We start from the raw sequence: 14,260 nt of genomic DNA, 5'->3' as shown, positions 1-14,260 counted from the left end.
AAGATGTCCAGCATCTTGCTGCACAGATTTAATGGATCTGAGTCTCCGTAGATTCTGCGCATCTCCTTCTTGTACACAGCATCACTGTAGGTCCTCCAGTGTAGCCTGTAATTGAGGAGAGCACCCAAGTACCTGTGGCTGTCCAGTGTTTCAGTCTCTGGGCTTAGTAGGTTTAAAATCAACCGCTTTCTCTTTGGTTTTGCTGACATTCAGGAGTAGGTGTTTCTGCTCTACAAAGCTCTTCACCAGCACCAAAGCACTGCAGTGCCATCAGAGAACGTCTGCAGATGGCATGATTTACTGCTTTACTTAAAATATGAGATGTGCTGAGTAAACAGGATCATCCTCTGTGGTGCCCCAAACTGAGGCCTCTCTGGCACATAGTCAGTAATCCAGGAGACAGAGGAAGTGGTGATGCACATTCTGAGCAGCTTCTCAGTCTACAGAAATGGTTGGATGACATTAAAGGCACTGGAAAAATGAAGAAAACATGATTCTCACAATGCCACCTTTACTGTTAAGGTGAGAGTGAGCACATTGCAGCAGGTAAACAACAGCACCATCCACCCCAGCATGAGGCAAGTAAGCAAACTGAAGAAGGTTGAGAACACATTTCATCTGCTAGCTAAACTGGACGAGATCTAGTCTTTCTAGCACCTACATGATATGTGATATCTGAAGTTGTTAAGGCCAGAAGGGGCTTTTTTTTTTCAATACCGGCACTTTCCTCCTCCTCCTGCACTTTCCTGCAGCAGACTAAGGCTGAAGAGATGCTGGGTAGCACAGAACTTCAGGACCCTTGGACTGATGCAGTCAGAGCTTTGCTTTGGTGTAGTCGCTCCACCTATCTCCTCAACTGACAAGCTGTCACAGTCATATGTACAGCCAGAGGAATCTGAGAACAGATAGGGTTGGGGGCACAGGGGATGACTGGTGGAATGGGGCGTGGCTGAGGAGGTGGTAAGATTCGTGCTGCGTGGAGAGGGGTGTTCAGTACTGAATCCACTGAAGAATGGATTCAGCAGGAGGGCAACCCTGACTAGGCTTCCCTGCTGCTGATGGTCTCTTGATTTGAGGCCAGTGGTCGAGGCCACCGGTTCAGCTGGAGTTTGGTCTCCAGCTCCCACCAATCTTTACACTTAGACCGTCTTCTTTTCATTCATCGGGGGCTTTAGGTCACCGGTAATCCAGGGCTTGTTATCAGGAAAATAGTGCACAGACCTGGTTGGGATGGTGACATGTTTGCAAAACTGTATATAGTTTAGATATTCTGTGATGTAGTCTATATAGTATGTTGATGTTGTCCTCAGTCTACAGTGTTGAAGCAGGCCTTGCAGTTTTCCTGACGCTACAGCTGGAAGTGTTTGAACCGCAGGGACAGGGATAGGTATTAACAGGACCAGGTTGTGGTCTTATCTACCTAGTGGGATCAGAGCAGTGGTTCTGTATCTATCTCTGGTGTTTGGACAGAAGGTCCAGAGATTTACTGGCCCATGTTTTACAGTATACATGCTGCTGAAAAGTTGGCGTGGAGTGGAGTCCAGATTAACACGGTTACAATCACTAGGGATGGTGATTAAAGGCTCTGTGTGTGTTTATGCAGTAGGTCAGCAATAGTCGTGTATATGATGTCACATGATGTAAACAAATCAAGATGGTGAAGTAGAATTACCATCGTAACTAAAGCATAAATTATGGTCCCACATATCTGTCTGTCTGCAACAGCAAAGTTCACCAAGAACAGGACAAGTGCAAAAAATTTAACCAAAATAGAGCAGGAACAGTGCAGAGAGTAGCTGCAGTGGACACTCATCATTATTTTTAACCTCTCAGTTTCTCTTTGCTGTATTGTATGTTACAACTTTGCTCTTCTCTGTGCCTGACTGATAGACCAACAACAGCACCAGCAAGAGTAGTCCACAGATCAGTTGTATCACATGTTTGTGACACTGCCTCTGTCTGACAACAAACACTCTGCGGGTAGACAGGCCGTCCGAGACTGTCCGCAGACTGCCTTCGCACTGCACTCGGTCAAGCATAAAACATGAATAATATGAATGTATACTCACAGCTAAAAGTCTGGAGAGCAGACGTTCCTTCACTGCAACTAATGTGGCAGTCCTAGATCAAAGCACAAGCCTAAGCTGGCACACACATGCAGACATGCATGCATTATGCAAATACATGTAGACATTTTGCATGTATACTTTATTTGCATTTCAAACGTGCTGAAATTTGTACTTCAAATCAGTAAACAGACACACATTTGATTCCTGATCACAGATTTACGCTCGGAAAATGAACTAAGGCTCATCACCATTACTCTTCAAAGCGTACTCTGCTCCACTGTTTCATGGTATACTGAGAATTGTGTGATATTTATGCAAATTTATTCTACATGTAGTAGTCTAGTTCACCAAGTAACCTAGCAACACTAGAGTCAGCTGGTTAAAAGGCTGTTGAATGTATGGATGTATGTGTGCGTTTGTGTTTGTTCATCAGTCTTCGTGACCACCTTGGACATTGCTGCACTGTACATGCATGTGCAGCACATGGAGGATTTTAAAGTGTCTGGGAATCAAAACTACATCACTGTTAAAGTTGTAAATTGCCACCAGAGTGACTATGTGATAATTATTTGTGAGTTACTTCCTCTGATTTTGTCCTTACTCCTGTATGTTTTGCTGTGATTTTTTGCATCTCGGTGCTCACCCGTCAGTCAAATAAGCCCAGACCATCATAAGCAGTTTTTTATGTGTATTTTTTTCATATAGTAACTGACATTTCTTTTTTTCTATCTCAGAAAATGTAGAACAAAGTGAGTACAAGTTGTATGTAGAAGAACTTCTGGAGCATTTTGATCAGATCACGCAATCATCCAGAGCAGATGTTATTTTGCTCATTAGTCAGGGAATTGTAGATATTCGAAATTTGCATGAGAAGGACTTCTGTGTGTCAGAAAACTGTGTTTATGTCTGTGCATGTGAGATAAGGAGAGTAAGAAATTTCATTTGTGTCAAAAAGCTGGGAAGAGCAAATTGTTCCTGCCAGTTTATAATGGCAGTTCAGAATTAAAGTTCATTCTTTACCTTGTTTCATAAGATGCTACAAAAGAGAGACCTGGCACTTAACAAATCCCAAATTTAGGGAAAAAAACAACAAAAATGAGTCAAACTTAAAATCTATTATGGAGGAAAATCAGCAAACTTTTGAAGATTTTTTTATCGGATTTGACTGTTATGATTGTATGATTGTTCATTGTATCCCAATAAACAATGAAGTTTAAGTTAGTTCTGATATTATTACACAAAGTGCCCAAATATGTATTCTGAGGCAGTTCACGATGACTTGTGAAGCTAGCTTCTTGAAGGACTTTTTGCTACCAATGAAGTAAAATAACTCACTCAAGTTAAAAAAACAAACAAACCCGAAAAGCAAAGATGTCTTTAAAAGGTTTAAAAAACAATTCAAAGGCTGTTGTTCTTTATGACACTGTGAAAACATAAAAGCTGCCATTGGTGTGTGACTTAATTCTTTTCTAAGCCTCGGTCTGTGCATCTACCTTTGATTTTCTGTCAAGAGAGTTTGTAAAACAACGCAAGCGGCTCAAGGTACTCATGGGGGAAAAGAAAGAGAAGCAATCCATAGAGAGAGTGGCAGAAACAAAAAGTGAGGTGGAGGTACAGAGAAAGAAAGATATTTGTAAAGTGACGAGGTAACAGCTGAGAAAAGGATTGACTAAAGAGAGGAGAAATAAGGAGGAAACAAAAAAAGAAAAGAGGGAAGGTAATAAGTAGGTGGGGGTGAAATATGAAATCCAGTTTGGGAGCCCCTCATGTGGTGTTGTACCACGCTCATCTTTCAACTTAAAAAAAAATATTGATGTCAGGTACTCCCTCTTAATACATTAAGGAAGGAGGGAGGGACACCTAAGCCTTGATTATACTCTGTTGTGGACAGATGGAGACACAATGGCTGACTAGACATTCCTGTTATCTTCTTTGAAGACCACCTGAAGTCCGTCGCCTGGGGCACATGCCCAGTTCTTGCATTATGACGTAAAGTCACAAAAAACTGGCAAGCACATGGATGTCCGCACATTCTCTCAGTCTGATGACGAAATTTATGTCACTCTGACCCAGGCAGGCTCGCGGTCATGGAAACTATAATCAAGGCCTTAGCCTCTAGCTACATCACGTGCATGTCGGTACCGAAGGACTCACCATCAGAGGGTTAACCCCTGATGTCTGACAGCGGATTTTTTGAACTAGCCTGTTACATTGTTCTTTCATCACCTCTGATCCCTGTTTATCCCCATCTAATACACCATTCATGTCCTCACATGTTATCTGAGGCAGAGAGGGAAAATGAAGGCCAATTACAAGTGAGCAGCACTCGGCTAAGTGGTGTTGGTATTTTCCTTCTCATTAAGTCACAGTCAGAAGCTCTCTCAGGCTGTTTTCAGTGGCATAAACATACAGCTTAATGCTAAATGTGTGTTTTTTTTCATCGAGCTCACTGAATCAGACTAATAGATGTTAGACGAGATGGTCAGAGAGGAGTGCATTTTAACATTATCAATTTGATGTTTTTATATTTAAGGTTGAAAGGGTGGCGAGAAGAAAATAAAGAATAAGTTAGCTGGTGTTCAAATTCTCCAAAACTCTTGACAGTCACAGCAAATTCAGGAAGTCAAATTGCATTAGGTTTTTAAAATAATTTGTACGTAAACAGGCAACGGATTGCCTTAAAGACACATTAAATCATGAAGGATGTCCTCTCACACATACAGTTTTCATAAAAATTAAAGTATTCATTCAAGAAAAAAAACTAACATCAGTTAAATAAAAAACTAACTGTGTATTTATGAGAAGCACAGAAGGAATTAGTGTGAAGTTATTTCCATGCCCCTAAGTCTTTCAGCATACCAGGAGCTCTGACACTATGGGCCACTTTGGGTTACAGACTTCTGTCAGCAGTCAACACTGGTTGGATGCAAGTGCTTATCAAAAGCATTGCATTGAGTTTTAAATATTCTTCTTGCCTGCTCTAGATTCCATTGGTATTAATGTTAAAGTTTAAAAACATTTCTAAGCGTAGAAGATGCATTACAGCTAATAGTGGGATTGTCGTTACAGTGGATTTCAAGAGGCTGTTAAAGTAAGTGGGAAGTTCATTGCCTTATAATGGACAATTAAGGGCTAAGTGGGGCTAATTAGCATAGCATTGCAATCAAAAATAGCACAGATAGGAATGGAAGTTTTGCAGGTGATGCACTAACATTGTGCAAATGTAAGTACACAGACACAGGCAGTTAATTTACAAAAGACCTGCACGATCTGACCAAGAGCAAATTAGAGTGTCTAACTATGTAGATGGAATGAGGATATGAGTAACATACTAATAGAAAAATAATACAGTGTAAGTGTAGGTTTCATGCATGTGTCTCTCTTAGGAAACAGCGTGAGGGTTCAGATCGTGAAGGGGAAGGGGAAGCAGAATCGATATGTTCTCATGGGGGTCTTCGATATAAGTCGATATAAATCATCTGTCAGATACTGAGACTCTGAATTCCAAGAGCTCAGCTGGAGTGCAAGATACATGCAAGAAAAGGGCTGCTGAACTACATAAAAACTCCAGAGTATACGCCTGAAATCTGTGTCTAACTGCTGAACTGTCAGTTGAGGAAAAGAACACTGTTCACCGTCAGATCTGCACTGCTCTGCATACTTAAGTGCACAGTCTAAATGTTGTCTGCATTCTTTGTGATGCAGTGGGTGTTTATTAATATTAATAAGAAAAATCCAAACTCAACTAGCTTGCTTACATGTTATGATACAGTGTTCCCCATTTTTTTAGGTTAAGAACCAATTTGAACATAATATGAATCTCCTGTTCCTCCAAATCCAAAAGGTGTTTTTTAAGATTAAGATCTGGTGACTGTTGACGTCACCAGATCTGGGGACCTCAAGTCACAGCACTCCTCTGGATTGTAAAAGCTTAATCAATCTTAATCACCAGTTCAAGATGATTTCATGTTTTTGATATCAAAAGTTATCCTGCTGGAAGCAGACATCAGAGGATGGATATGCTGTGGTCAGAAAGGGATGAATATGGTCAATAACAATACTCTGGCAGTACCGAGGGGCCTAAAGCATGACAAGAAAATCTCCCCCACACCATCACACCACCACTGCCAGCCTGGACCATTGATACAAGGCAGGATGGATCCATGCTTTCATTTTGGTTACATCAAATTCTGACCTCACAGTCCAAATGCTGCAGCAGAACTTGAGACTCATTAGACCAGGCTACATTTTTCCAAACTTCTATTGTCTAGTTTTGGTGAGCCTACACAAAGCCTCAGTTTCCTGTTGTTAGCTTACAGAGGTGCCACCTGGTATGGTCTTCTGCTACTGTAGCCCATATGCGTCAAGGCTCAATGTCCTGCACATTTACAGATGCTCTCCTGCATAATTTGGTTGTAATGAGTAGTTATGTGAGCCACTATTCCCTTGGATATTATGATAAAGATACTTCCAACCTTCAATGAGAAGACCATTAAATATATAGTAACTATTCAGCATGCTGTTCTTATATTTATTTGTAACCTTGCTTAGTCATGGACACAGTATCCCCTTATACCAAACTGTTTTCGTGCCTTGAATTGACCAAAGTGGACAGATTCATGCATGCAAAACAGCACAATCCTCATATGGGTCACTGGAGTGTGCAAAGGGCAGTGAAAACTACCCATTGTGTCAGAATACTTGATGTTTTCATAGCAGCATGTTGAATCCATGGAAAATTCGGATGATAGCATATCGCTTAGAATTGTCTTTGAATTCCAGAGATGTATATCTGTGATAATATATTCTGGACTGCCATCACACAGACATCCCTCAGGTAGCTTTAAAAGAAAAGTCGTGCTAACCCTGCGCCCCCTTTAAACTAATGGTGTTGGTTTTGTTGAACATTTTCTGCCAACCTTTTCTGAGAGACCGGAGTAGAAGAATAAAGGGAGAACACAGGTTTGTGCAAGGGAATATGGGAAAGACGAGAGATGGGAAAACAGGGCAAGAGGAGGAGGAGACGGAGAGAGCGCAATAGAGGAATTGCCCCCTAGGCACTCTTCAATTTTGCCCTTATGATGGGAGCATATTTCCCCTGTGTTGTGGCCATCATCTCTCTGTCTTACACACACACATCCACTGTCATGTTCCCTCTGCCTCTCATTCTAGCATTACCTTTCTGTTCTTCTTGCTACATTTCTTCTCCCTTCTCACTCTTTATTGTCCCTCATAGGCATTTCCAGCACCACTCAATTGTCCACTGCCTTCACCAACAACTATTTCAGCATCTAGAGTGTGTATGTGGGCGCACATTCATGCGAATGTGCAACCTACCTTTCAGCACCGTCATGTTTATATATTAGCTTCTGCCACTTCCCACTGAAAAGTCTACAGCGCCTTGCAAACTTGCAAATACAGCCATTATATACACATTTCTTTCCTCATTTTTCTTAATGTTTCACACCCTTTTTAACCACCTGTGCCCTCCTCTCTGTATGCACAGAGATAATGAGCTGCAGTAGCTCAACTTGGCTCTGTAGTTGTGTTTTTTATGGGTCCTCTTCTCCAGGTCACCCTTGAAATCTTCAATCTTTCCCATCATCCCTGGTTCTTTCTGGATCATGATGGGTTAGCTACGGCAGTTACTCGGCTGCCAGAGAACAGTGTGTGTGTGTGTGTGTTTGTGTGTGTGTGTGTGAGTGTGTGTGTGTGGTGTGGTTGTGTGCATATCGGAGAAAGACAGTGGAAAAATGAAAATAGATCATTCATGGCTAAAAGCTGAGAAGAGCAAATCAGTCCTTCTGCCAGTTTCCCAGCATGCATGTCTCTGGCTTGAAAAAAAGGAAGTGCATGCCAACACATAGCTGAGCCAATCCTCTATTATTTCCTATTCCCATAGTCATACATTTCACTATTGTCTGTCCCACTTGCCATTATGGACTTGCAGAGTGCCTGTGGTTAATAGTATCTTTGAAGTATCAGCACATATGGGCAGACACCAAACTAGCAAAAACTTTCCTATTGTTTGACTACAATTCTATAAGCGTTCTATGCAAGTTCACCTTGTTTTCTTAAATGGGTTGACGTTATCTGCCTCGGACCACGTTCTAGCTTGGTTCATTGTATCTGCATTCAAACAAAGCCAGTATTCAGGCACACAATACCCACTGCCTCGCAGCGCTAGCCCATTTTAGTAAAAGCCAAGGCTGTGCCTGCCTTGTCCAAATGATTGTCTGCTATTGTCCCCCATTAAGCTACTGTCTGTAGAAAAACATATGGGGAGAAATATATAAAACTGTTAATTCATGACATACGCAGATGAGACTAAATGACATTCAAATGTACATGTTTTTGCGTTATAACTAAGCATTAAAATAAATGATCTTATTGGATCTCACTGCATGCTAAATATTAAGCTATTATTAGCAGAAAGCTAGCTTACCTTTCTACTTAGCATCCAAAAAACAAGTTAAAAAATGCTACATTCTATTCTAAAAGGCTGTCATCATTTATTTCCTTTATTTCCTTTAAAAATGCAGCATGATTAAACATACAACGGTAGATCAGAACCTCCACTCCTCCGTTGAACAGAAGCAGACTAGTGCTAACACGGTAGACAAGTTAAGGTGCTGGCTAGCTTTATATTAACTGTGAGATTAGCAACACCAATTTTCCTGTTTCAGACCAGCAGCTAATTCAGTCAACTCTGTGTATATTCACCCCAAGTTAAGTGATTGTGTGAGGAGAGAAAGAAAACCATCCTGAATGCAGTAAATAAAGAGCAGAGTTTCCATTTTAATCCAGTGGACTGAAAAATGTGAATATGTGTCAGTGTTCAAGAACAGAATAATTCTAGTCAGGACAGGCCACTCTGTCACCATAAACAGTATTTCAGTAAAACAATGCTAAACTTCATACTGCATCTATTACAACAGCATGGCTTTGTAGTAGAAGAGTTGTGGTGCTTAACTGGTCTGTCTGGAATCCAGGCCTTTGACCAGCTTTGGTGCATCATGAAACCAAAGATACCATTGCTGCACAATGGTAAACATGGCCCTGTCCCATTTTTTTTTAATGGGTTGATGCCCTTAAATTCAAAACTACTTTTTTTTTCTAAGCTTAAATATTTCATTTCTAAATAATATATTGGTTCATGGGATTTGCAGTTCATTGCATTTTGTCTTTATTTACATTTTACACAGCATCCCAACTTTTTGGGGGACTTGTGATTGTACGTTGCTCTTAAGTGTTTTCCTCCTGTTCTCTCCCCCAGTCTTCTTGTTCCTCTGTACTTTGTGCATCCTGATTTCCTCTTTTTTTTCTTTTGTTTCCTCATGTCATCTGGCCACGTCTTGCCATGATAACTCACATACAGACTCACAAAGTGGAAACAATTCCAGCCACGCTGTAGATGCTGATAACTGATTAGAAGTGGGCATATATCATGCAGCTATGATTTTTCCTGCCTATCTGTCTCCCTAATACTCTTCATGAAAATCTCTTATGATGTTTTTGAGCTACCTTGCCTTCAGACAGGCAATAAAAAATGATAGTAAAAAGAAAAAAAAACATTTATCAATTAGACTTTTCCAGGTGTTACATTTTACATTTCACTGATTTGAAACACCCTTTGACCTACTACCTACAGACCCAGTGGAGAGCGGGCAGACTCAGCTGTTAGCAAAGTGGGTCAGAGCAGCTGGCATGAGCGCATGAATATTTAAAATGAAACAGCTCCAGACTAAAGCCTCTGTAACAATCACTTCGATGCCAAGCAGTGTTAAACAATAGCAGCGTGTTGTACGGCTCCAACTGAGCAGTTACTGAATATTTCTGCCTACGCTGAAAGGAGGGGGAAGGTTACCAAACAGTAATAGAATTACTGAAGGAAAACACAAACTAGAAACCATCGCACCAGCTGCACTGCCATCCGGTTCTACGATCCAATCCATCAGAGACTTAAAAAAAATGAAAAAAACAGACATAGGTCAAATTTAAAGTTACAAGTGCAAGACAAGAAGTTGGGAAAGGGTGCAAAGTTTCCAGTGCCTGTTTCCATTTCCAAGGTCAACCTTTGTTTTCATCTGAAATAGTCCCCTAAAAAGTTTTGGCGATCCTGCCCCGGCGACAAAATCAGTCCACAAAAAAATCTTTATTTGCAACCCTGAGTTGAGTCACTACCGTATTGGCTTTGTTATTGTTTGCATTTCTTTGGCGTTGCTTTCAGTCCATCAGGAGTGAACCTGAGCTGATCATGTTCACTTTTACTAAAGAGACAAGACTTCATGACAGACTGGAAACTATTCACTTGCTGTCAGGACTGAAAAAACAACAAATGTGGCATACTTCAACACTGACAGAATAGTAGCTATGGCATTGGCATTGTGGGCAATGTAGATGCAATTAGAGCCTTTTACAGTTTGTTTCAGCGAGGCGTTTTCCCTCTGCTAATCAATATACTGTGTTTACAAGGCATGCTTCTGTGAAGCAGATCAATCACAGCTGTTTAGCTCTGCGTGCTCGCAACATGTAGTTACTTTTCGGGTAAGGTGCACTCCAGGCTACACTGCTTAAACGTGCCATCAGAACATACACGCATGCAAAAAATGAAAATAATACCTATCATGATGTCTTAGCTGGTAAAGACAAATGGGAAAAACAGAGAAAGTGCATATAATCAGTTTAAATAGTGGCATTTAGTTTGATTTTAATTTGAAGAGTGTTGAAAACACTTTGGAGAAATAATGGAGAAGCACCTTGAAACTCTTTTGTATTTGTTGTGTAACATTTGTGTAAATAATGCTATCATGCCTCAGTTATCTCAGAAGACATGCACAGAAGAGAACACTGATGGATGGCAGAGGCCATGAGATGAAGAATGGAAGCAAACTTTGTAATTAACTCAACACATAGTGCTGACATGCAGAGGGCCAGACATCCTGACAAGTTTAAAAATGAAGAAGAAAAAACAAGGAGCTGGGGAGGGAGAGACATGACTGGAGGATGGATAGAAGTAGGTCAGAAAGAGAGACTAGAAGAGAGAGAGAAGAAGTGAAAGGGAGAGACAGAAGGAAATAAAGAGAAAGTGACAGCCAAAGTTCAGATGTGTCTTTCATACCTTACTATCTTAGCGGTCTGTGTGTGCATATGTTTCCTTTTGGTGTGTGTGTGTGCACAGCCACATATTCAGTGTGTGTGTGTGTGTCATTGTGATTGACAGCTCCCAGCCAGCAGCTTGCTCCAAAGCCAAAGACTTCATAATAAACAGAACATGGTTTAATTTACTCCTTCAGGCAGAGTGGTGGTGCTCACTTTGCAGTCTGCTAGTACAACACACTGCATAAAATATCTTTCTCAATAAGTTATTTGATATTGAATTCAGATTCAACGTTGAATCGCTGTTAAAACATGAAATATCAACATTTATTTTTATATGTAAAACAGAATACACAAGAGATCCTTGGTGTTATCTGACTTGTATACTTATGATAGAAGAAATTGATGTTTGTGTTCAAGCTGCTACAGCACTACCAATGCGTTTGCGTCTAAATGCTATGTTAGCCTCCATTTTGTCACAGAGTGATAACATAGTAGATAATGATGGTGCTGCCATCATTCTCAAGGTTTTCACGATGGGATCGTTGATTGGTCTTTAGGCCTGTGTGACTAGAGCTTAACAATCAATTTCACAGCAGCTCTCAGCAATCACTCACAGTCGGTTGGGGAGACCAATGGTTGCCAACGAGTCTCCAAGCCTGTTTTACTGGGGCCTTACTAGTACCCAATGTTAGCTGCTATATTTTCTGAACATTGCTTCAATTGTTAATGTTCATTTAAACTTTTTGGTTTTCAGACCAGACCAAGAAGCTTAAGGTTAGTCTGCTTTCTGCATTCCAAACAAAACTGATGTGTGTTTAGGAGTATTGCCCAGTAGAGGCACCCAATTGTGTCCAAGTTTCAATCATCTAGCTGTTGACTTGAGGTGAGGTTGAAGAATTTGAAGAAGGGAGTCCTCTTTCTCCCTTATTCTTTGGTGCAATGTACTGGTACCACTGGCAGCTAAACAGCCCCAGCCCATGATGCTACTGTCACCATGCTTGACAGTTGGTACAGTGTTCTTAGGTCTGAAAGCCTCCAAACATGCAAACAATCAGGGTAAAAAGCTCGATCTTTGTCTCATCTCACCATCAAACTTTATTCCAGTAGGCGTTTGGTTTATTCATGTGGGAAGCTCTAAATTTCAATCCAGCTTGAAGGCGTCAATTTTGGGAAAAGGACTTCTTTCTTCTTTACAGTGTTTTACAGTGGCCAGCATCACTGGCCACTGTAAAACCCATTTCACAGTGGTCAGTGATGCTGGTGTTCCAGCAGTTCTCAGTCCATGGCAGGCTTGAGCCTTGGTGGTTCCTGGGTTGTTCTTGAACATCCTAACCAATTTCCTCTCATTTGAGGGTGACAGTTTAGGTCTTCTTCCAGTCCTTGGCAAACTGGGGATATATCTGAATAACTTGTACCTACATAGAATTAATTGTAATGATGATCCTGGAATCTGCAGTTGTTTAGAAATCACTCCAAGAGACTTTACAAACTGATGTGAGTCTATCATTCTCCTTCTTAAATGTTCACTAAGCTCCTTAGACCGTCCCATTGTTCAACCAAGATGGATACTATCTTGACTGTGTGGTAGTATTAGTAGTTCTCCTTCTCGATGAATCTTTTTAAGTATGGTTATATAATGTTGAATACTCATCTAAACTATATTGGTTTGGACTGAAATGTTTGTGCTAATTATGGGACCCAAAACACCACTTTTTTTATTACCAGTGTAGCTGAAAGACTACAAATTAACAGAACCAGAGTGCATTTTGTTAGCTCTATTACCTCCAGGTTAAATCTTGTGCTTCAGTATTACAAGTATGTTGTTATAGGGCAGTCCCATCTTCTAATTCATGTTTATGGAGACACAAGATCTGCCCACTATCAAAATTTTCAAGTATTTTTTAAGGGCTCACCATTATCCACCTGATTTTTAAAAATCCTCGAAATACTCCTGCTGGAAGCAACACAAACACACAACCATGGAATGAGGGATAGAACGACAAAAGGAAGATGATAATAATTCATAATGTCACAGGTACTGACTTTACTGTCATTATTAGCTCCTGGGCTTTTGTTGTTTTGACTGCAACATGCAGAGTATTGCACAGTAATGGCAGCATTGTTGCATTTCCCCGCAGGAATTGTGCACTGCTTATATCTTGTCAAAAAGGAAAATGCTTACAGGTTTTATTTTTTGGCAGTCAAATGATCACAAAGCCACAGAGTTAATGAGAGGTGGCTCGGTCCGCCCAGGTGGCACAGCTGTCTAAAATCTGTCCATGGTTGGACGCTGACTTGGAGAGGTCCATCGTCACGGCCACACCAATGACACGGCTGGATGTGGGTGAGCTTTCTGGGTGGCAGCTCTCATTCAGCCAATCAAGGCAAACAGGCCACGCTCTATTTAATGATTATCCCAGCATCTGTCCCCTATCTCTCATCTCGGCGTGAAAGCCGGCAAACACAAGTGCAAATACACTCGCAGGAGCTCAGTGAATCCCATCCAGCCGAGCAGCTCGATATTGGCTCGCATCGAGTAATTCAATCTCAATTTAATCAAATTTAGAAATGATGGCAAATGCTCGTGTGCATTATGAACAGGCTGTGTGCCCGTGATTCATTATATAGTTAGTGGAGAAGTGGTTAATAGAGGATGTGATTACACCAGCAGCAATTAATGCCAGTCCAATGAAATGCATGATTACTACATTTGGAATGTAATCTCAGTTGTTATCCATGCCATGAGAAGAAAGGAAACCCAGAGATAGCCTTCATCCTGTTTACATTCTGTTTACTTTTACTTAGGTTTTACTGCTGCTTAACAAGGTACTAGTTTCAGGTCCTACATTAGCTTTGTGGAGAGGATCCCATCATCCCGCTACTCTTTCATCCTCTCGAGGCAACAGTAGGGTTGGTTTTCACCTAGTCCCGTGGATATGACATTGCTGTTCATTTGATAATCACCTGCCGAAATCCCTCTGCAGTATGCTTGGATGCTTGCAGCCACTCTCTAGCTCCTTTGCATTAGGATGCAGGTAATCAATATACAACCTGCTTTCCTCGGCTTTAAATCACAGGAATGCTCAAAG

The 14,260-nt window shown here is 41.0% G+C and overlaps 1 protein-coding gene across 1 annotated transcript in view; it reads left to right on the top strand.

Annotated features, from left to right (window-relative positions):
- dlgap3 (discs, large (Drosophila) homolog-associated protein 3) overlaps positions 1 to 14,260 on the top strand; it is a 93,116-nt gene that overhangs the window by 51,586 nt on the left and 27,270 nt on the right. The gene's annotated exons all lie outside the window — the stretch shown is intronic.

Source organism: Oreochromis aureus, linkage group 22 (genome assembly GCF_013358895.1).
Source record: "Oreochromis aureus strain Israel breed Guangdong linkage group 22, ZZ_aureus, whole genome shotgun sequence".
In the NCBI taxonomy this organism is placed as follows: Eukaryota; Metazoa; Chordata; class Actinopteri; order Cichliformes; family Cichlidae; genus Oreochromis; species Oreochromis aureus.
This window is presented reverse-complemented; position numbering and strand designations above follow the sequence as displayed.